At 33.0% G+C, this 24300-nt stretch overlaps 1 protein-coding gene and 1 long non-coding RNA gene across 2 annotated transcripts in view; one reads left to right on the top strand and one right to left on the bottom strand.

The window, feature by feature from the left end:
* Positions 1–23768, bottom strand: part of LOC140440346 (uncharacterized) — a 176143-nt gene extending 152375 nt beyond the window's left edge. Inside the window, exon 1 of the mRNA XM_072530795.1 lies at positions 23496–23768. The gene's annotated coding sequence lies outside the window, so the exon portion shown is untranslated. The remainder of the gene's footprint in view (positions 1–23495) is intronic.
* Positions 13936–15089, top strand: LOC140438544 (uncharacterized). The gene is made up of 3 exons (XR_011950559.1): positions 13936–14217; positions 14323–14389; positions 14821–15089. It is a non-coding gene; the product is annotated as an uncharacterized lncRNA (long non-coding RNA).
* Positions 23769–24300: the final 532 nt, after the last annotated feature.

Here is a 24300-nt window from a genome sequence, read left to right as displayed (position 1 = left end):
TTGTTTTGTTAATAAAAAAATTAATTAAATTTATAAATTAGTGCAAAAAAACTGCTTTTTTGCAAATATCTCCGTAAATTATTTATCAATTTTAATTGAAAAAACGGGAAAGTAAAGATATTCTTGATATAAAAAAAATGGTATAAATATTGTTTATTTAAATTATAAGGGAAAAAACTTATAGATAAAAAATCAAATTCTGACCATAAATTATTGTTTAAAAAAAACGCAAGGTAAAAATAGGAGTATCTTTTTATCTATTCGTCATCTAGTAACCCCCACCTATGTCTTAAAAGCTTCAGATATCTGCGAAACATTTTGCCGTGAAATCGATGATTTTTGTATAACCAGACTGGGCTAATACCAAATTGACTGCCTGTGCATGTCCCCCCGATAATAACCTTTAGTTGTTATGCGATTATATTTGTGTAAATATAAAAAAAACAGCTATTTTATTGCTTTTTCGTAGCTAGATTAATTCCTAACAACGAACATTTGCATCTGGCCTATAAACCGAATAATTTTTCATGTATTGATAGTTCAGAACCTGTAGAATGCAAAAAGTGAATGTAAATGTTAGGGAGCGGCCAGTTTAAAACTTTTGTACTAGAAATTAGTGTTTTGAATTAATTTCTTAGGATATATTATCTATTACAAAAAAAATATTGAAGGTAAATAAGTGTTGGTTATTGCGTAATAATAATAATAATAAATATCTAACAGGATATCTTGGTAGTTACGTTATATTGGATAACTGTTGTTGAACAAAGCTGAACCTTGGCAAAATTGTTTAATGGAACAGATATACAGTGTGTACAAAAATAGTTTAACTTGTTAATAGTTTGATTCCTGAGGGATTTAAATTGCTGTCATTTATGAAACAAATGATTTATTTATGAGGACAAAAAAAAACTAAAAAAATCAAAAAGAATCAAATAGAAAAATCGACACAAAAATATCGTTAATTTTTTTTTTATAAAAATTGTTTAAACAATCTTCTTCTTCTTTAGATGCCGTCCTCTTAGCAAAGGTTGGCGATGACCTCTGCAAAGTCTTCCCTATTTTGGGCTTTCCTTATTAAACTTTGAAAGTCTAATCCTGTCCAATCTTTGATGTTGCGCAGCCAGGTCATTTGTCGTCTACTCGGGCCGCGTCTGCCTTCTATTTTCCCTTCTACAGGGTGAGTCATAACTATTGAGACATAGACTAAGGACAGGTTATTTGGACCAAAATATGGCTATTGGGCCAAATATGCCTTAATAAAATGTTGCTGAGAAAAAAGATACAGGGTGTTAAAGTTAATTTTTGTTTTTCGTTTTTTGCTAATAGTTTCCCTGTATATTTATAAATTGCTATCAAAATTGGCACAGAGGCATAATCTTCGACAAGAAATAGTATTTCATTTACAATTTTACGTTTTGTCATAGAGGGCGCCACGTGGATCATTCCTAATGATCAAATTGAGTCTAAACTTTTTCTGATGAAACTTTTTAGTAATTTTTATTAGAAAATATGACGTAAACATCATTTTTACGTAAAATTGGTACTCTTGTTTAAACATGATAATTTCAACCGTTTTCGATAAAAACGCAGTCGAAATGCTTAGAGTCTTAAAAAAGGATTTCAAATATTATTTCATTTATGAAAAGTATGCTTTGGACTGTCAGATAATTGTTGTTGGTAAATGTCATTTGTTCAGAGTAAATTATTTTTGATGTGACAGTGTAGTGTAATGTTGCATTTTTTAAAAGTAATCATTACTTTTTTTGATTGAAATGCCTCGTCACAATCATTTTACTAATGAAGAACTGCGAGATATGATTTGCGTATACGCACAAGAAAATTTTTGCAGTCGCTCGGCAGCCAGAAGGTATGGAATGTTATACGCAAACAGAAGGCAACCAAATCACAAAACTTTTGCAAGATTATATCGTAGTTTAGGTGAAACTGGGTCATTTCACAAGTAAAAATCGGGGTGGTCGACCGAAACAAATCACACCTAATCAAGAAGATGAACTTTTGGTTCGAGTAGATGAAAATCCTGAAATAAGTTCACGACATCTATCAGCAGCAACAGGAGTAAGTCAGTCGTCTATTGTTAGAATTCTAAAAAAAGAGAACCTCATCCTTATCACTTCACTCCTGTTCAAAATTTACTTCCAACAGATCTTCCACGACGGTTACAGTTTTGCCAACGTATTCTGAATAAACATAGCAATGACAGACACGTTATTAAGAATATTATGTTCACCGACGAAGCAACTTTTACCAGACGAGGGGTTTTTAATTGGCGAAATAGTCATTATTGGGAAGAAGAAAACCCGCATGCTATTAAAGCTAGACATTTTCGGCATGAGTTTAAATTGAATATTTGGTGTGGCATTATAGGCGACCAACTACTAGGGCCTTATATTCTTCCTCCGAATTTAAATGAAGATTCTTATTTATTCTTTTTGGAAAATACTCTTAGTGATATTTTAGATGATCTGTCACTGAATGTAAGAAGAAAAATGTGGTTTATGCAGGATGGAGCGCCACCTCATTTTTCATTTGCTGTTAGAAATCATCTTAATGACGTATTTCCTCAACGATGGATTGGCAGAGGCAGTGATTTTCAATGGCCACCAAGAAGTCCTGAGTACAACCCGCTAGATTATTATTTTTGGGGAAATATGAAGTCCTTAGTTTATGCCAATGAAATTAATACACGAGATGAACTTTGGAGATACATTCAAAATGCAGCTAATCTTATAAGGGGACAGAATAATATTTTTTTTAACGTCCGAAAATCCTTTATAAAAAGAATTAGAAAAGGACAGAAATCGGAGGAGACCATGTAGAACATTTAGTTTGAGTTTTTGTGAGTTCTTTTAAGTTAAAGTGTATTTAGTTTTGATTTATCGTCAAAACGGAAACCTTACGTTAGTTGCAACTGTGTTTATTAGTTTGATATTTAATAGTGGAATTGCAAATAAAATACTATTTCTTGTCTAAGATTATGCCTCTGTGCCAATTTTGATAGCAATTTATAAATATACAGGGAAACTATTAGCAAAAAACGAAAAACAAAAATTAACTTTAACACCCTGTATCTTTTTTCTCAGCAACATTTTATTAAGGCATATTTGGCCCAATAGCCATATTTTGGTCCAAATAACCTGTCCTTAGTCTATGTCCCAATAGTTATTTAAATCGCATTTCTTCATTAGTAAAATGATTGTGACGAGGCATTTCAATCAAAAAAAGTAATGATTACTTTTAAAAAATGCAAAATTACACTACACTGTCACATCAAAAATAATTTACTCTGAACAAATGACATTTACCAACAACAATTATCTGACAGTCCAAAGCATACTTTTCATAAATGAAATAATATTTGAAATCCTTTTTTAAGACTCTAAGCATTTCGACTGCGTTTTTATCGAAAACGGTTGAAATTATCATGTTTAAACAAGAGTACCAATTTTACGTAAAAATGATGTTTACGTCATATATATATAAGCGGGGATCCTACAGCTTCTGCCGCTTCCCGCATTTCGATCGCCATCTTTTTCTATCTCTCCAGGTGTCTTCATCAATGGCTCTATCTTTCATGGTTTCCATAACACCTTGTATCCAAGACTTGGCTGGTCTTCCTCGTTTCCTTCTATTACTTGGATTGTATTCCATAGCTCTTTTTGGCCATCTGTTGTCGTCCATCCTCTGTACGTGTCCATACCATATTAACTGTCTAGTTTCTATTCTTTCAGAAGTTGTATGTATTCTATCTGTTTTTCTTCTAATTTCAGAATTAGGTATACGTTCTACTCTTGATATACGGCAAGCTCTTCTTAGGTAGTCCATTTCAACCGTGTCAACTTTTTTCTTTCCTTTTACTGTCATTTGCCAACATTCTGCTCCATATGTAAGAATGGGCTCTACAATTACTTTGTAGATAGTCATTTTAGTTCTCATAGTAGCTTTGTTGGACCAAAGTATCGAATTCAGAATTTGAACATTCTTCCTGCCTTGTTGCACTCTATAGTCTATATCTCGTTCCGTTGTTTCTTTACTGCAGATAATACTTCCCAAATATTTGTATTCGTAGCACCTTTTCATTTGTCTAATTTCCAAATCCGGGTCTTCGTCTTCATTGCCTATTCGCATATATTCTGTTTTAGACATATTCATACTCATCCCCCATTTTTCGTATTCATCTTTGAGCTTTCTAAGCATATAATCTGCATCTTCTTCACAGCTTGCAATTAGTACTTGATCATCTGCAAAGAACAGCGTTGTCAGATAATGGTTGTTAAGCTTCAACCCCATTCCCGCACATTTTTGTCTCCACTGGTGCAGTGCTTCTTGGATATATATTTTGAATAGGGTGGGGGAAAGACAACATCCTTGTCTCAAGCCTTTCGTTACTGTAAATACCCTTGAGAAAGTATTTCCTGTTTTTACAGTGCTTTGAGGACATTTATAGATGTTCAGTATTGCTTTTAGATATGTTTTACTAAGGTCCGTTTTCGTCAAGACACTAAATAAGAGTTTTAAAGGAACTGTATCATAAGCCTTCTCCAGATCTATAAATACCAGATGCGTAGGGAGGTTTCGAGCTGTTCGTTTTTCAATTACTTGTTGAAGGGTAAATGTGTTGTCCACGCACGATCTTCCTGCTCTGAAGCCGCTTTGTTCTTCAATTTCTTTATACTCCTCTTCTATTCTTCTTTTCAATATACGACCATATAACCTTCCCAGCGAGCTAGTTACGCTAATGCCTCTATAATTTCCGCATTCTTTTCTGTCTCCCTTTTTATAAATGGGGCTAATGTGGGCCAAATTCCAATCGTCTGGAATCGTTTGGCCTTCAATTAAGCATTTATTAAAAATATTCACTATGCTTTCCAAAAGAGCATCCGGTCCATGTTTCACCAACTCGATGGGAATGTCTCCAGGCCCGGGTGCTTTTCCATTTTTCATTTGTTTCAATTCTTTTTTCAGTTCTTCTTTGTTTATCTTATGCACCTCTGAGTTTTCTGTCATTGAGATATGGTCAGGTCTTTCCATAAATTCGTGCCTACTTTCTGTTAATAGCGTTTCGTAATATTTTTCCCACTTTTTATTTTGAATCAGGTTTATATTTCCCTCATCTTTTCTTTCTTTTCTAATACTTTTTATGAATTTCCAAGCTTGTGTCACTTTGGTTCCTCCTAAGCATCGGTCCATCTCTTCGCATTTCTCTTCCCACATTTCGTTTTTTCTTTTTGTGACTTCCTTCTTTGCTTCCCTGTTGAGTCTGCTGTAAATTCTGCGGTCTTCTGAGTCTTTCGTGGATAGCCATGTTTACGTCATATTTTCTAATAAAAATTACTAAAAAGTTTCATCAGAAAAAGTTTAGACTCAATTTGATCATTAGGAATGATCCACGTGGCACCCTCTATGACAAAACGTAAAATTGTAAATAAAATACTATTTCTTGTCTAAGATTATGCCTCTGTGCCAATTTTGATAGCAATTTATAAATATACAAGGAAACTATTAGCAAAAAACGAAAAACAAAAATTAACTTTAACACCCTGTATCTTTTTTCTCAGCAACATTTTATTAAGGCGTATTTGGCCCAATAGCCATATTTTGGTAGCGCACAAAGAGACATCTATGTTTCAGTTTCAGTACTATTTATTTTGGGCAATACTGTATGAATTACCTGGGTAGTGAGCAAACAAACAGTGAGTAACGAATAAATTGTATAGAAGTTTTACTATAAATTTCGTAATACACTCTGTATATGTTTTGTTTACTTAGTCCTGATTTATTACTCCACGTAATTTTTTCTGTAGACTTGATGTTTATCAAGACAAGAAAGAAAGATGTCAATATTTCTTGCGCGTGATTGTTAGCGCACCCCATATTTATTGCATAAGAAACCAATCTCTCGAGTCGTTGTTATCATAAATAAATATTTTCGTCTTACTAAATATAGACATTATGAAAGGCATTTTATAAACTGTACTTTTAGGTATGCATTCGATAATATCCCGCTTATATTATACAATTTTAGCTTTGGTTAATAGATCCGCAAACAATTATGACTAATATGGTATATACCTAATTCAACTTTTACCAATTAGTCATTTATTGATGTCACTATATAAAAATACTGCAATTTTTAGTCATTTTCTATATAATTCGCGCTGAATTTACAAATAAAACAATTAAAATAATAAACTTATGTTTCTATAGTCAACAAGAATTTCACGTAGAAAACAAAGCGTAAAGAATCGTTTCTCAGGACTTTGGAATAACGCAGATATCCATTAAAATTGTAAATTTAATAAACTGTGCGATAGGACTTTCAGAAGAAACAATGTTGGTTCTTTATACTTGTCCGTCAAAGAAAAAAATAGATCCGAAATAGGAAACAATTATTTTTACATTTGTGTGAATGCAACGATGCATTCAGAAGCCGATACATGGTTCATTTATCGATTGGGGTGTTTACCAATGCGAGAAAGACTGACTTTCGTAGAATAAAACAAAGTTTTAAGTAACATTCTTCAGCGTAACTCGATTTTTATTTATTAATGACAAGCAAACATTCTCCTTTGTTCAACAATTGCAGAAAAAATTACATTTATCCTACAATAAACCTAGTTCGTACAAAATGTCGGTGTCACTGACTTCCAAAATACATTTTTCAATACTATCCTAACGCAAATTTAATGCTCATTTAATTTTAGATCAGTGGATGTAAAAAAAGTTGAAGGAATAACGGACTCTGAATCATAAATCATGAGGTTTATTCATTTATAATGAACATCAAGTGTGTTTAGTTCTCGGGCATCCAGATGAGTCATAAAAGTGTGTCTGTGATAGAAACAAGTGGGTCTGGTAAATACAGTGAACATGTTTTTTTATATAAAGAATTTTTAAATGGTATTTAATATTCTATCCTTATATGGTAATATTCACAGGAACAACCAGCAGAATCATTTCTGAGAATCAGTTTGAGGTTTTGCAAGAACAAAATTTAGTATTGGATGAGTGAGTTGATTTTCAAGCGATATTTTTATCTTACTACTTGATTGTTGATTAGCCCAGTCAAAATAATAAATAACGGAGGATATAAAATAATTAGAGTGCCCTACATATAAGTGTATGACATAAAAATGTCAAAGTTATTATAAATGTTTATAAGCTAAAAAGTCACCCCTTTTTTAAACTGTTGTTTACTAACAAATTTAATAGAATTGTGAGATTTTTTTTCATATACCTTAAAAATGAAGACACAAAGAATCTATTGCAATTTACAAAATACCTCTAGATTGACTGTTTGGGCAAGTACAGTTGTTTAAATAATCGATCTCGGGGATAAAAATTAAGTAGCTTATAAGCTATTTGGTCGATCCGTTTGAAATTTAGCACACTTTAATAATTCATTAAATGACCAAATTTTCAATAGTTGAATTATATGTCATTGTGCAAAAAACAAAGTTATTAACATTTATAGATTATTGCAAAAATAAGGGTTTTTTGAAATAATCTCGGTCAATTCTTTATGAATTTTAATTTTGAAATAGAGAACTTTTTATGATCTATAACTTTTATTTGAACCATTTTTCTCTAAAATGTATACGAAACGTCTTTTACGCAAAAACTATATTTTTTACTTTTTACGATTGTTTGATAAAAAAAACAAAGCAAAATTAGCAGTGTGTCTTCATATAATTGTCATCAGCTACCCCTCATAAGTATCAGTTGTCCCACCTATGGAATTTGCAGTTTAAGTCGATTACAATAAACAAATTATACTCTGCATGTTTTTGTAAGTTCCCATATTAATTAATATGACATTTTTATTAATATTTATTAAAAACATTACCCTTATGGTAAGGGTAATTCGGAAATCAATTCGGAAATCGCGAATATGTTGCAATTGTCAGGCTATAGTGTAAGAAATATAGTCAGAAGATACAAAACTACAGGTTCGGTCGTCACAAAACCTTCCTTCTTCTTCAGGTTCCTTCTCCTATCGGAGGTTGGAAATCATCATCGCTATCTTAATTTTATTGGCCGCGCTTCTGAATAATTCTAATGAGCTGCAAACGAACCACTCTCTCTTAGACTGTTTTATTGTCCACGCTTCCATGCCGTATAGTAAAGTAGAAAAAACGTAAAACGTAAAACGTTCTTGTGTTCGGATCTCTAGATTAAGGTTACGGTTGCAAAGTAAGTTCTTCAATATTATGAACGCGTTTCTTGCCATTTCTATTCTAGATCTGATTTCTTTTGTTCGATCTCCATCTTCGGTTAGCCACGTTCCTAAATATTTATATATTGTTACTCTTTCGATCGTTGTATTATTGATGATCAGGTTATCTACATTTTGTGGTTTTTTTGAGAATATCATTGATTTCGTTTTCTTGAGATTCATTTGCAGTCCGTACCTTTTACACGCATTGTATACATGTTGAATTATGTACTGTAGATCTTCCATGTCACTTGCAAATATGACAGTATCGTCCGCATATCTAATATTATTAATGCTATTTCCGTTGACCAAAATACCTTCCACAATATCCAATAAAGCTTCTTGAAATATCACTTCACTGTAGACGTTGAATAAGAGTGGTGAAAGTATGCACCCTTGTCGAACTCCTCTAAGTATACTTACTTCCTCTGTCAGTTCTCCTTCGACCCTTATTCTTGCTTTCTGATTTTGATACAGATTCGATATAATTTGTAGATCTCTACTATCTATGTTTTTGGTCTTAAGAATACTTAAAAGCTTTTCATGTTGAACTCTGTCAAAAGCTTTTTTAAAGTCTACGAAGCAAGCATATATGTCCTGATTCATATTCAGACATCGTTCTGTCAGAACATTGACTCCGAATAATGCTTCTCTAGTTCCTACCCTTTCTAAAACCCATCTGTGAATCACTTATTTCTTGTTCTAATTTCATGTGGACTCTGTTATGTATGATTTTAAGGAAGGTTTTCAATGTGTGGCTCATTAATGCAATTGTCCGATAGTCATTGCAATCTTTAACATTTGTGATTTTTGGAATCGTTACAAAAGTTGAGAGAAGCCATTCTTTGGGTATGTGTCCCGTCTTGTATATGGAGTTAAAAAGGTCTACCAAGACATCAATATTATCTTCATCAATTATCTTCAATAGTTCAATTGAAATATTATCGGGTCCTGGAGATTTTCTACATTTTGTGTGTTTTATGGCATAAATAACTTCCTCTTTCATTATTTCTGGTCCCGTGATTTCTCCGTCAACTTCTAATTGTTCTACTTTTTGGTCATAAAATAGGTGTTCAATGTATTCTTTCCATCTACGTAATTTGTCTTGCGTTTCAGTTATAGTGGTACCACAAAACCTAGGACTTAGGACGCATTATAGTGAAAAATCGACGAGCAAATTATATGGAGTTAAGCTTTTATGCAGTGACGTTATTGGAAGACACGTTTCTATATCAACATGTCACTGAGAGGCCCACAAATTAGGATTTTGTACTTACAAAGTAAGTTTTATAGTTGGAAAAATTAATACGAATTGTTTTTAATCAATTTCATTTTATTTTAGGTTAAGGAAAAGCCACTTTTAACATTACAACAAAGGAAAAATAGACTAAGATTGTCAAAACAGCATAAAGATTGAAATCAGCGGAAGGTTTTGTCTTCCAAGAAGACAAAAGAAGAAGACGGCGCAGGTTGTCATACCTCAAAAAAGAGTTTAAAATGGAATGAAGACCATGGCATATCACTTCTTGAATGGGTTTTTAACAATCCTGACTTGTCCCCGTTAGACACTTTGTGGCGCGAAATGAAAAAAGCTTTGAGAAAACATTCTGCCAGGTCCGTCAACGAATTGAAGAAAAAATTGCAAGAAATACGGGATGTCATTAAAAATAAAGGGGATGTAACTCAGTCGTAAACTTTCACATTTTTTTTGTTAATATTACATATTCTATGCGTTTTTAAATTTATTATTATTCTGTTTAATCAATAGTTTTCATGGCGTTATAAAATATTTTCTATAATTAGGAAATTCAAAAATGTTGAATTCAAAAAACGATACATTAAAACTTCTAAAATTTACGCTGTCCTTTTATTTTTGATCTCTAAAATTTAATTATCTTATCAATCTAACGTTGAGCCCACTCATACGGGAAGGTGCTCGTAATTGTCATCAGCTACCCCTCATGTTAGAACCTTTTCAAACGGATCGACCAAATAGCTTATAAGTTATTCAATTTGTTTATTATTTAAGCAATTGTACTTGCCCAAACATTGACTCTACAGGTATTTTGCAAATTGCAATCGCTTCTTTGAAGCTTCAGTTTTAGGGTATATTAAAAACACTTCAACATTTTATTACATTTTTTAATAAAACACAGTTTGAAAAAGGGCTGACTTTTTAGCTTAAAAACATTTATAATAACATTGATTTTGTTTAAACCACACGCTTATATGTAGACTCAATCACAAACTGATGAAAAAATACACTTTCCAAAAAAAAAAAAAACAAAACCTATGACCAATAGGAAGCACGATAGCAATTTATTCTTAAAATCGTAACGTTTTATTCTTAAAATCATACTTCCATTGTCTATTAATATTAGCTGAAAATTGGAAGGATTCTAAATGAAGATCTAAATTTTGTGATCTAACTTATAGATGGCATATACAGTGAACGAGTAAAAAGTTATAACCTGTTAAAATGGGGTACTCGTAAAATAACGCCACGGAAAAGTGGAGGGTAGAACTGAGATGTTCAAATTGAAGCGAGCTGGCAAAATTTTCAATATCTTGGCAAAGAATATAGACGCATATGGGTCTATATATGGTCTATCTGGGTAGAAATTTTTTTAATCTGGGATAGCTCAACAAAATAATAAGAATTGTGCTATTTTTATCACTCGGAAAAATAAATTGAAATACTCAGCTGTTGATGTTAATAAATAATGGAAATATGATCTTAAGAAAAAAAAATGCTATCTTGTTCTCTATTGGCCATAGAATGTTTTGTTTTATTTTGGAAAATGTGCTTTTTATCAGCTTTTGATTGAGATTACTAACAAGCGTCTGACATAAAAATGTCAGTTATTAATTGTTTATAAGCTAAAAAGTCAGTCCTTTTTCAAACTGTTTTTTAATAAAATGTTGCAATTTTTTAATATACGTAATATACTTCAAAAGTTATATTACATGTCATTATGCAAAAAACAAAGTTATTAACATTTATAATTTACTGTAAAATTAAGGGATTTTTGGATTATCTTGGTGAATTTTTTATGTATCTTCATTTCGAAACTTGCAAATTGAAGAACATTTTAAGATCTACAATTTTTATATTAATTATTTTTCTCCAAACTGCATAAGAAACGTTTTATAGGCAAAAAATGACTTTTTACGTAAAATCAACAAGTTTCAGTCGTTATAAATCGACAAACTGGAGACACCTCTTCTGTCTGTATAGAAAAATAAAATGACAAAATTCTAATCCTTACTTTTAGTCCAGGAAATGAAGCATTTCACCTCGCAATTTCGTCCTGCGTGGATTGACTTGAAATTTTAACAGAAGATAGGTAATAGTCTAAGGATCAAAATCTATATCAAACCAAAGTGCGCCAAAGTCTTGGGGGTGGTTGCCACCCCATCTCGGGTGTGAAATTTTTTTACGTTTTAACCACAGGTTTCGATTAAAAAAGTGATTCTAAACAAAAAATGTTCTATACATTTTTTTTGTAAAACTGATATTTTTCAAGTTATTCGCGATTGAAAGTAACAACTTTTAGACGAAAAAATCGACGTTTTTAATCGATTTTTCGCGAGTAACCCGAAAATGGTGCATTTTATCAAAAAAATTGTAGAGAACAAATTTGTAGCTTTTAAAAAAACAAATACAATTCATTTTTTAAAATTTTTTTGCGATATAATAGGAACCGAAATACGGCGTATCAATGTTCAGCGGTTTTCTTCAAATGCCAAATTTGAAAGATTCAAAGTCAAATATCGGGAAAATAATGCATTTTTGGAAGAAAACTCATAGAACCTTTTTTAAAGAGCATAAATAGACCTATCATAAAAAAATACTCTAGCTCAAAAATTGAGTGAGTTATGATGAAAATAAGGTCAATACCTCATTTTTTTTACGAAAAAATCGATGAAAACAACCCCCTAACTACCCGCATAATTAAAATCGATCTTCACCCTTCTGCAATTCTCTTTGTACGTGTATTGTTAATACGTCCAAGAAGTTTGACCCATTTAAAATGCTTAGTTTTAGAAAAAGTATAGCTTAAAGCGAGAAACGATTTACAATTTCATATTTTTTACCCTTCTTTTTTTAAATATCCCCGAAAATACTGAATATATGAAAAAAATAAAAATGTACTAAATTGTATCTTTTTTAATGACTAAAATTTTCCTTCATTTAGATTTGTTGTACAATAAATATTTGGCGAGATATAGCCGTTTAAAGCATCGATTTACGATCAAGCACCATCTTTTTCGACCCCTTTAAACTCACCCCATTTAAAAACCAAGGGTTCCAAAAAGATTTAATCACAGATCCTTGTAGCTCTTAAAAACCTCTACAAAACCGTTTTTGAAGAAACACTCTATCGTTAAAAATGAAGGAAATACGTTAAAAAACCAATTAATTTTTTTTATATTATAATTGTTTTACCTATAAATGTAAATATTTTCAACTATTTATGTAAATGTATAAGAATATATGGTGCCTTTTTATGTTGATAAATTTTTTTGTATTTAATTTTACTTTTTTTAATTTATATCTATTAAATTAGTTTATAAAAACTGCAATGTTGTAAAGGGTGATTTTCAAAAATTGAAAAGTTGCAAAATTTTGGCAAAAACTTGTTTTCATTTATAGCACTCATAACAATTGATTTTTAAAGGTTGAAAATTTATGAAATTGCATTTTAAAGTATAAAAAAATCACTATTTAACTAATCCAAACCAAATTTCACTCAAAGATTTGTAATGTTATTTTACAATTTTTGAAAATTGGGGGTAGTTTTCACCCCTAAGAACAATCAGGGTTCATCGGCATGACATAAACTATAAAGCAGAGGGTAAGTTGAGCCTAAATCCAAATTTTTATCCAAATCGATCCAAGGCGAAATCATTTTTTTAGAACAAGGTTGCTTTTTAAGGGTTGAAATATGATGGAACTCTATTCGAAAGTATAAAATAATCATTATTTAACTAATTCAAAATAAATCTTACCCATATTCAGGTTTAATATGTTATTTTATAATTTTTGACAATTAGGGGTAGTTTTCACCCCTAAAACCCTTCAGCGCACTTCGGTTCGATATAAATTTTGATCCTTGGGCTATCACCTACCTTCTGTTAAAATTTTAACTCAATCCATGCGGGACGAAAAAATTGCGAGGTTTTAACTTTTTTCGAGCTTCATTTCCTGAACTATTTCTAAGAAGTTTCCCATCTGAGATCTTTTATCATGAGGATTAAAATTTGACCACGGAAGGATATCTACTACCATTTTACAATATTTGAAATAACTTCTTTATCATCTCTACTATTCAGAAAATCACGTCCGTTTCTGTGATAAATGCAGGTTTGTGACAATTTGTTCAAGGTTTCTAAACCTACTTGTAACTTGAATTACATAGTAAATAATAGACAAAACTATTCTATTGTTATTATTTAGGGACAGGTAAGTACTCAAGAATTTCAGAAACAATAAACTGTAATATTTGTGAGCAGGTAATTTTTAAAAAGATGCCGGTCTGCTGGATTAATACGGGCTTTACACCAACAATAAATTCACGAAGAAATTCATGAATTTATTCATCAATTTCTGTGTCAATAAATTCGTGAATTTCTTGGATGTAAAAGTTTCTTTGACTTCAAATAAATTTTTACATCAAGTGTCATTATTTCAGTAGTACCAATGGTTTTATTATTGGATGTTATTTATTGTTGTTTGTTTGAATAAAGATAATTTGGATTTGGAAATATAATCAGAAAACAATATCGTTTTAAAAAGAAAATAGTGATTAAGATTGTACAAAAAATTACGCTGAATTTGGTAAAGAGTAAGAGCTTGACCAAGAGGTAAAAATTAGTGGAAATTACATGTAATTAGTGAAAACTGTTGATTTTGGACACAGAAGATAATTTCAAATAACTTTAATAAGGACAACATAGCTAAAGAAACAGAAAAAGCGGTAATTTTTTTTTTGTATGATAGAACAAGAAAATCTAGCATTCATTACATACTAAAAATTAACTGCTGTTAGCAGAAATGTTAATCAATTCATTGTGACTTTTAGAATGATGAAAGCCTTTATTTAAATACAATACCTGCCTGCACCAAGTCGAAGTAAAGAAGAAAGAAAGGTACAATACTTTTTATAATCTTTTAACCACTATTCATAATATATTCTCAAGAGATACCTAATAAAAATAAATGGGTATGTTTATTGTTAGAATATTGAGATGTGTACAATTCTAATCAAAAAGAGAAGTTGTAGAAATGAATACTTAAAAACAAATAAAAAAAACCAGTAATACTTTACCACTAGTTTGTGAGCTGATTATTTACAATTTTAATAATTTGTCTAACATATTACAATTTGCTTTATTGAATAGTAGGGTAGGGTAGGACTAAACTAAATATATAAAAATACAATCATTTTTAAATATAATATAATTTAAATGGTAAATGAAGAATGATAATAACAGGAATAAAAGCTAGTTTTAATATTTGTTATACACAAACAACTATTTTTTTCTAAATAAAAAATTGTATTTACAGATTTTATTCGTAGGATATGGAATCCTGCATTTTTAAAGAAAGATAGTCAACTTTGGAAGGAAACTATGAATAATAAAGTATAAGAGTAAGAAGAATTAATAGGAAAGAATAAAATTAGTAGCAGGCCAAAGTCTTCATGTCGAAAAAGCAGAGAAGAGAACACAACAGAAACATGTCAGAGAAATGGAACTGGCAGAAGACATGAATTGAAAAGAAATAGATTTATTAGGTTTAAAAATTAGATTATTTAAAGAAAAATTTAATAAAAAATTTATAAAGAAATTATATGTATATTAATGATCCTTCTGAGGTTTTCCCATAACAAAAATATTTTATAGGGCTCTCAAACATCTTCAACTTAAGTTCAATAATGTCTTTATTTAGCAATTCATCTTCAAAATTGTCTCCACTTTGATTTTTCAATTGAATCATTTCAACTGTACAGCCACTTCCATTGACTAAAATGGGAAACTTTCTTCTTCCATACACATTTTGTTACATATCTGGGATTCGTTATACAAAATTTCAGGATGTCTTAGTGAATTGTTTCAGTGGACTTCTGAATGTGAATTTAAAACGTTATCAATAATATAGAATAATCCATATCTGGTTCTAAAAAATAGATCAATGGACTCGATGCAAACTTAATTTAACAATCCTATCAATAATACAGAATTATCGATACCGGTTCCATCCAATACTGGGTTCAAAAAGAAAATATATCCAGCGAGTATCAGAATTTAAAATCAATCTTTGATGTATTTAGAGCATTTATTGTAAATTTTTAGAATTCCATGATACATCCTTGATATTATTTGGATAATTAATGATTTATAACTCTTTTTTGCAAGTTGCTGGTTTTGAGAATCATGAGTCGAATATGAAAACCTAGCTACTATCTCCATACTTTTCATTTTGCAATCTTATAATACTTGGCATTTCAAAGAAAACCATCCTTTCCTGTTTCAGAAATCAATAGCACCCATATCTCTTGGAAAATGTTGTTTAATCAATTTTTAAACTTTCAAGATGATAAAAACATTTACCTAATGACTAGACCAAGTAAAAGATAGGAGTGAAGAAAAAGGTAGAATTATATAATCTTTTATTAACAAATATTTAGGTACTATATACAAGGTGGTCCAGAATTATGTACATTAATTTCTAGAGCTCATAGTATGTCCAAAAATAAGGGTACTTCTTTATGTACACTTTTTTATAAAACAATAATAAGGGAGATACAACCCTTTAAAGGGGTGAATTGAAATTCTTATTTTTTCAAATATCTTCCAAACGGTTTTGAATACGGAGTTCATATTTTGGGAGTGATTATAAGATATTAGGATAATTAATTTCATGTCACCACCTACCACATCCTATATTAATACAGGGTAGTTTTGGAGGGTAAGTGGGGGTTATTGCGTCACATGTTTTTTAATTTTTACATATTTTAAAAATTGTTTCCTTAGACTTTTCTACGCAAAAAAGGTGCGCTTGTAATATTTCGATAGATATCACCGTTTTCGAATTATTTAAACTCGAAGGTATACATGTATTTTATTGTAATCGTTACATTTCTTAATATTCATCAAGTATGCTTTGGAATTGACACTTGTGTTAGCAATAATATTACAAATTAATGGAAAACTTAATTAATACTTAACATTTAATTAATGGCGAAAATAATATTTCACAACAACTGTTCAAAATGTCCTCCATTTTGTTGAATACATAATCTTATTCTTTTATTTAGCGAACGCATTAATCCATTTAATGTTACTGGATCGGTTTGTAAATCGGTAAATACTTGTTCTATTTTGTCTCTTAACTCATTTATTGTATTAATTGGAGTGTTATACACTTTTGATTTCAAATAACTCCATACTGTAAAGTCCATTGGATTAAGATCACAACTACGAGCAGGCCAATGAATCGGTGCATCCGCACCCCGGCCTATCCACCTATCAGGGAAATGTTCATGTAACCACCTTCTACAAATTCTTGTGTAATGTGGTGTAGCACCATCATGCATGAAAAACATGTTTCTTCGTATTTGTAATGGAATATCTTCCAAAATATCATGTATATAATATAATATATTCTCAAAGCATTAAATAAATAATATTTGAAAAAAAGATGTAAGAAAGAGAAAAGTAAACAATTTTTTAATAAAACTAGAGATTTCTGTCTCGAAATTGTATGTTTTTCCTAAAAAAAAAATACATAATATTATTTTCTGTCTTGTAACAGCCACACCGCTCCATGGCTGAATACCACCGAAGTTACCATAACAGTGTCCACCGAGAGTGAACGGTGACAAGAGACATATATATGTTTTGTTGTTGTAAGATGTAGGTAAAATTGTAATACATGGTTTTCCTTTTAATAAAATCGTGTAAATCAATATTCACAGTCATTACCTAACTATTTTAACTAATACCCACATCACAACTGGCACCCAACTTGGGCAAAATAGTTTAAAGTGTAGTTCGTACTGTGAAAATCGTAAAGTTTCATTGTGAACAGAAAAAAAGTGTTTTTGCTCCCGCCATTGTAAGGTGATTAGTGGACATTTTCACTTAGTTTAGTGCTTCACAACAATAAATCTACTGTGTATGTGATTGCTGTGGAAACTCCGCACAGACCATCCAAAAACATCCTGTGGGAATATCAATCTTCCACTACAGACCATTCAAAACATCCTGTGGGAATATCAATCTTCCACTAGGCCATTCAGAAACATCCTGTGGGAATATCAAGCTTCCATTCAAGGGTATTTACAAGAAATAAGCAACAGAAACTGTAAGCCTTTAATTTTTATTACTATTTTTGTGTTAAACTTGCAATCACGGCAACAAACGATAAACACAGTTATTCGCTTAGGTCGACGACGGTTTTTAGTTCAAGCGAATCAACATCAGCAGAAATGTCTTCGGTAAATTTAACAAGCGAACAGTTTCAAGCCTTATTAAATACAATAACAAGGCCTATTTCGGACTCAGGTAGTTTAGCAAAATGCGCTTCTCGCTTCGATGGATCAAAGGGGGCTGATGTAAAAGCTTTTATAGATGCGGTCGAGATCTATAAAGAGTGCACCCACGTATCGGACGCGAACGCATTAAAGGGTATACCCATGCTGCTAGACGGTTTCGCCGCCACGTGGTTTCAAGGTGTTAAAAGTACGGTAAACACGTGGGCCAACGCCATTAATTTATTACGATCGACTTTTGGACCTCAAAAACCACCCTACAGAGTGTATCGGGAACTGTTTTCGACGGAACAAGATGCTAAAACTCCGTGTGACATTTTTGTATGCAAAGCGCGCGCGATAATAGCTGTTACCGGCAGATACATTAACCGAAGCCACTCAATTAGATATGGTATACGGTTTGTTGCATAGGAGAATACGTGAAAAAGTAGCACGTGATAAGATCAATACATTTAGCGAACTCTTAAAAGAATCTAGGCAAACTGAAGAATCGTATGAAAATCCGGAAATAAACATTAAAAACGAAAACGAATCAAAACGGGTACGGTGTAGCTTTTGCAAAAATCCAGGTCACGTGAAGGATGAATGTCGAAAATTGGCCGCAGTCAGAACCAGGGAAGCAGATTCTCGAAAATCTTCGGTTGAGCCCAAACCTAATCCTCCTCTAGTAACTTCTCGTACTAGCCCTAAACCAACCTTTTCCACTTCGAATCAGATTTCGTGTTATGGATGTAAGACTCCTGGATTCATTAAGAGTAATTGTCCAAAATGCAAATCATCCAGTAAATCCTCAGCAGTATCTGAATTTATGCTTGCTGAAACAGTTAATGTCGACCAACATTTTGCCACAAACCTATCAACTAAACCCATTGTTCAGGTCACTATTGAAGGTCATGTAGGTCATTGTTATCTTGATTCGGGAGCACAGTGCAGTATTGCTGGCTCTCAGCTAAGAGATATCCTCTTGAAGGATGAGGTACCCTTTTCCACAAAAAGTGTAGACATGACCCTAGCGGATGGTAGGACTACTTCTACTACTGTTTTGGTCTTTGATTTAGTTGTTATCTTACAAAACCGCTCTCATAGCATTTCCTTAATTTCTGTGCCCACACACACAAATAGTCGTACCTTACTGGGGGCAGACTTCTTAAGAAAAGCTAACATCATTCTAGACATTCCTAATGACTCATGGTTTTATGGTGATTTCCCTAATATCCCCTACTCATTTGCTCCAGATCCAGCTCAGGTCAGCTCTCCTTGCCAGGTCAATAGCGTTACTCTTGCTCATTTAGAACTACGAGTAGATGAAGGAATTTCTCTATCCGTAGAAGAAAGATTAAATCTTAACAACATTGTTAAGGAAAATTCTGATTTATTCGTATATAATATAGACCCTACTCCATATGCTGAACACTCCATTGTATTGGTTGATGATGTACCAATATCTGTTCCACCTTACCGTATGTCAGAGCCCAAAAGGCAATTACTGCGTCAGGAACTAGATAAACTTTTAGCTCAAGGCATAATCGAAGAGTGTGAGTCCCCATATGCTTCACCCGTGGTACTTGTGCCTAAGAGAGATGGAGGTATCAGATTAACAGTAGACTATCGACGCTTAAACGCAATAACACGTGCAGATAAGTACCCTCTGCCACGTATTGAAGATATTTTGCATGCAGCAAAGGAAACCCGATTTATGACTACCCTCGACTTAAAATATGGTTATCATCAAATCTCTGTACGAACAGCTGATCGTGACAAAACAGCCTTCGTGTGTCCATTTGGCACCTTTCGTTACACACGCATGCCCTTTGGTATGTGTAACAGTCCCGCTAGTTTCCAAAGGATGATTGATAAATTTCGTGCTGGTCTTCAAAATCTGAATATCCTAGCTTATTTAGATGATCTGATAATATTATCCCCATCCTTCTCTGATCACATAGACGATTTGAAACAAGTATTCAACCGGATGCGCCTATTTAAATTATGTCTAAATAGAGCAAAATGTTCATTCGCCTGTGAGGAAGTCCTATATCTCGGACACATCCTTTCACCTTTGGGTATCCGGCCAAGTGAAAATAAAGTATCTGCCATATTAAACATGACACCACCCCTAAATGTTACTCAACTGCTAAAATTCCTGCAAACATGCTCATGGTTCCGTAGATTCATCGAAAATTTCTCCCATGTTGCTAAACCTTTGTCGAATTTAACCAAGAAAAATGTGAAATGGACCTGGGGAGCAGAACAACAAGAGGCCTTTGAATGTCTGAAACAATTATTGTGTTCCGCCCCAATCCTACGACAAGCTGACTGCAATTTACCTTATATACTTCGTACAGATGCTAGCAATTATGCTTTGGGGGCATGTCTTCTCCAGGGGGAGAAAGAGAACGAACGACCTGTAGAGTATGCTTCGAGACTCCTGACTCCTGCTGAACAAAACTATAGCACTACAGAACGAGAAGCTCTCGCTGTGGTTTGGGCAGTGAAGAAATTTCGAGGATACTTAGAAGGCGCTACTACAATAGTGCAAAGTGATCACCAGGCCTTAAAATGGCTAATGACCTTAAAGTCCCCTACTGGACGGTTAGCTCGATGGGCTTTAGAGCTCATGCCATATGACCTAAAAATAGAATATATCACAGGAAGAAAAAATCTAATCGCAGATACTCTATCAAGGCCTCCCATGACAGAAGTTCCCATCATAGCTGAAGTTCATCTAGTAAGAGTAGATTTTCCAACTCTTAGTGTTGCTGATGTTCGAGAAGAGCAGCTTAATGATCCAGATGTTGCCAAGATTATTAGATGTTTAGAAGATCCCTCTTCTGACACAAGTGTAGATTTCAAGAGGTGGGCAGAAAGAGGATATATCATGAACAATGGGATATTATACCGTTATACTCCTGAAGTAGATGAAGAAGAGCCCCAATTGGTAGCGGCTAGTACACGTATTCCTCACATACTGCATGAGTACCATGATTCCGCTACTGCTGGTCATTATGGAGTGGAGAAGACATATCAAAGAATAATAAAACGCTACTATTGGCCTGGAATGAAGAAAATTATCTCTGACCATGTAAGTAAATGTCTTGAGTGCCAACGCTATAAAGTCTCTAACCTCAAACCCGCTGGTCTCCTACAAACCCCTGTTCAGTCCCAGAGGTTTGAAGTGCTATCTATTGATTTATTTGGGCCTTTGCCCCTCTCTCCTCAAGGTTATACATGGATTCTGGTAGTGGAAGACACTGCTAGTCGTTGGGTAGAATTATTCCCGTTAGAATCTGCTACTGCCGCTGCCTGCGCCAAGTGTTTCATAGACAACATAATCTTACGATACGGAATCCCTCGTCGAGTCGTCAGTGACAACGGTACTCAGTTCGTGAGTGCGGTAATGCAGCAAGTGGCGCATTGTTTTGGGTACCAACAGAACCTTATACCTGTATACCACCCGGAAGCTAACCCCGTCGAACGAAAAAATAGAGACATTAAAACTCAGTTAGCTATTCTAACAAATAATGACCATTCGTCTTGGTCTGAAAAGTTACCCGCTATACGGTTCGCGATGAACACTGTGAAGTGCGACTCAACCGGTTTCACTCCCGCGTACCTCACGTTCGGTCGCGAGTTACGAACTCCTGATGATGCAAATCGTGATTTTCGAAGCATCATAGCCAAGGACAACTTCGTGCCACAAATCACGCCCTATCTAATAACTTTGAGTAAAGCTCTTAGTGAAGCCCGCGAGACACATGAACAATCCCAAGATAGACGTAAGAAGTATAAAGACTGCCATCGCCGCTCGGTTTCGTTCGAAGTAGGTGATATTGTGCTAGTCGATTCGCATATACTAAGTGACGCGTCTAAGTCCATAACTTCGAAGTTCGCGCCGCGTCGTGACGGACCCTACAAGGTGACCAAAATGCTGTCCCCTACAACCTATGAAGTTTCACACATCGACACTCCGGATGTTCCTGCTGGAAAATATCATGTCTCAGCCTTGACGCCTTTCCATGCCGATCCAGAAGATCCGTGCCCTGCTCCAGTTCAACCTCTCCGTAGAAGAGGTCGTCCAGTGAAATCCTCAGAAGCCGACCCTCCTGCTCCACTGGTCTCCTGCCCAGAGTCTTTGACCCTTGGGTTAGACGATAGCGAAATGGGCCCCCCTGTTGGAGATGACCTTGCTCAAATTGAAGCTGAACCTGAACCTGACCCTATTGCCAGACGTAGACAACCCCGACCAAAACGTTGTCATTGCTGTCCTGTAGAGCTCTATTCCTGCTTAGACTCTGTTGCCCCACCCGCGAGTCGCCAGGGTGGTGCAAAGGGGGAGGATGTAACAGCCACACCGCTCCATGGCTGAATACCACCGAAGTTACCATGACAGTGTCCACCGAGAGTGAACGGTGACAAGAGACAGATATATATGTTTTGTTGTTGTAAGATGTAGGTTAAATTGTAATACATGGTTTTTTTCCTTTTAATAAAATCGTGTAAATCAATATTCACAGTCATTACCTAACTATTTTAACTAATACCCACATCACAGTCTTTTATTATAGAATATTAAACTTACCTCTTTTCCATAACTATTACTTGACACGACTTAAAAATGCAAAGTTCAATTTGGTTCAAATGGTTCAATAATCAAAAGCAAAATAATTATTATCCCTACTTCGCGCCAAATCTACACAGGTTGGTGACACTGAATTCACGTCCAATAAATGTGAAAAATAGAACATGTTCTATTTCGTCAATTTCTTCACGAATTTATTCATGAAGTTATTCACGGCAAAATTGGATGTCAAATTGTGCTTTACACACGTCAAATTTGACCTTGAAGCGACTTCATGAATTTCTTCATGAATTTATTGTTGGTGTAAAGCCCGTTTAAGTATAACTTCCCTGTACCACTATTTAACTTTATATAAATATAAGACACTTTTTGAAAAAAAAAACAGAACTTAAAAGATTATAAGCAATTAAATGCAGCAATTAACGTAGAACGAAATAATCGATATATCAATATTAAACAGACAACTTAATTTCTAAGGAAAAACCATGATGACCTTTCAGTATCTTATCTACCTACTCACTTGATTAATATTTTTATTACATCTTTCAACTGAACCAGTTCGTTTTTCAACGATACTAAAAATTTGTAAGCAAATAAACTTTATTTATGGAAAATATCTCGTAAAAAGACAAAGTACATGTAATAGTGCTAACAATAAAATTATAGATCTCTAAAATAAACAATAACACTACACTCACAAACTCATCTGCAATACTCAAAATGCTATACCAAAAAACAAAAGAAACAACACGAAATCTGGAATCAACAGTTACCACAAGCACCAATATTTAATATTAATATTACATTGAACATAAACAAAAATTTTATGATGTCTATTAAAATAACAGCACCTTTAAATATTTACTCAATCCAAACAACATCTTGAGGAACCCAAGTCGAGTGTAAAAACACTTAAAAACTCGTTTTAAGTGAATGCTGGCATAATGTTTTTGTTATTAAAATAAACTCATTCAATAGTAAACTTAAGAAAAATGGTCAAAGAATGTCAAAATTACAAATCAATTTCTAATATTTAAAAAACATGACACCTACTTTTAAATCGTCTTAAATATCAAAACATTACTTGGATTCTAACTCAAACAAAAAATAAAGTCAAACTCACCTTCTGGGGAAGATTTTTAAGTATATTCCTTAAGTAACAACAAAATTTTCACGTACTAGATATATAAACACGAATTCAACAACACTTAAAGACATAAAAAACACTAACTTTCTGAGAGAACTACCGAAAATATATGAATGAATGATAAAAACGAGAGATAAAGATATTCCGACCCACGTCTAATACCTTTCGGAACTTGCAAATGGATACACAAATACAAGAGTCAAAGAATTACGAGAGGTTTCAAAAGCTTACTCCCACCACCACCTTTTACCGATCTGAGTTGCTTACTTACATACCGATAGGAGAGGAGTATAGTATACCTACTTAACATTGGGTCATGTATGAAAGAGCAGTAACCATACAGTAACCTACAAACACATCTTTTTTTATTACCTCTATTAAAATTGATCAAATGTTTATTTTTTTATAAACAAAAGATGAAGAATATTCCCTGCTTAGTTTATGTACTGATGAACACTATACGGAAATTTTAATAACAAACAAATTATGTCATAAGAGAAATAATTTATTTGAAGAGTTATTTCGGTAATTATCTTATTTAAAAAATATATGATAATTACTTGTTCCACAGTCTTATCATTTAATAATCCAAACACATTTCAAAATAAATAATGTCATCTGCCTTTGATATAGGCAACCAAATATACAGATCTTAAAATCTGCAAATCGTAATCAAAATACATATTTTAAACTAATTATTTAGTTAATATTATTCCAATTTTTCTTTATGAAATAAAATTAAGGCCAGCAATTATGTTTTATTATATTTTTATATTTATTT

The sequence above is a fragment of the Diabrotica undecimpunctata genome, chromosome 4, assembly GCF_040954645.1.
Source record: "Diabrotica undecimpunctata isolate CICGRU chromosome 4, icDiaUnde3, whole genome shotgun sequence".
Lineage (NCBI taxonomy): Eukaryota > Metazoa > Arthropoda > Insecta > Coleoptera > Chrysomelidae > Diabrotica > Diabrotica undecimpunctata.
Note: the sequence above shows the minus strand (reverse complement) of the source record. Positions and strands in the feature narration are given on the sequence as shown.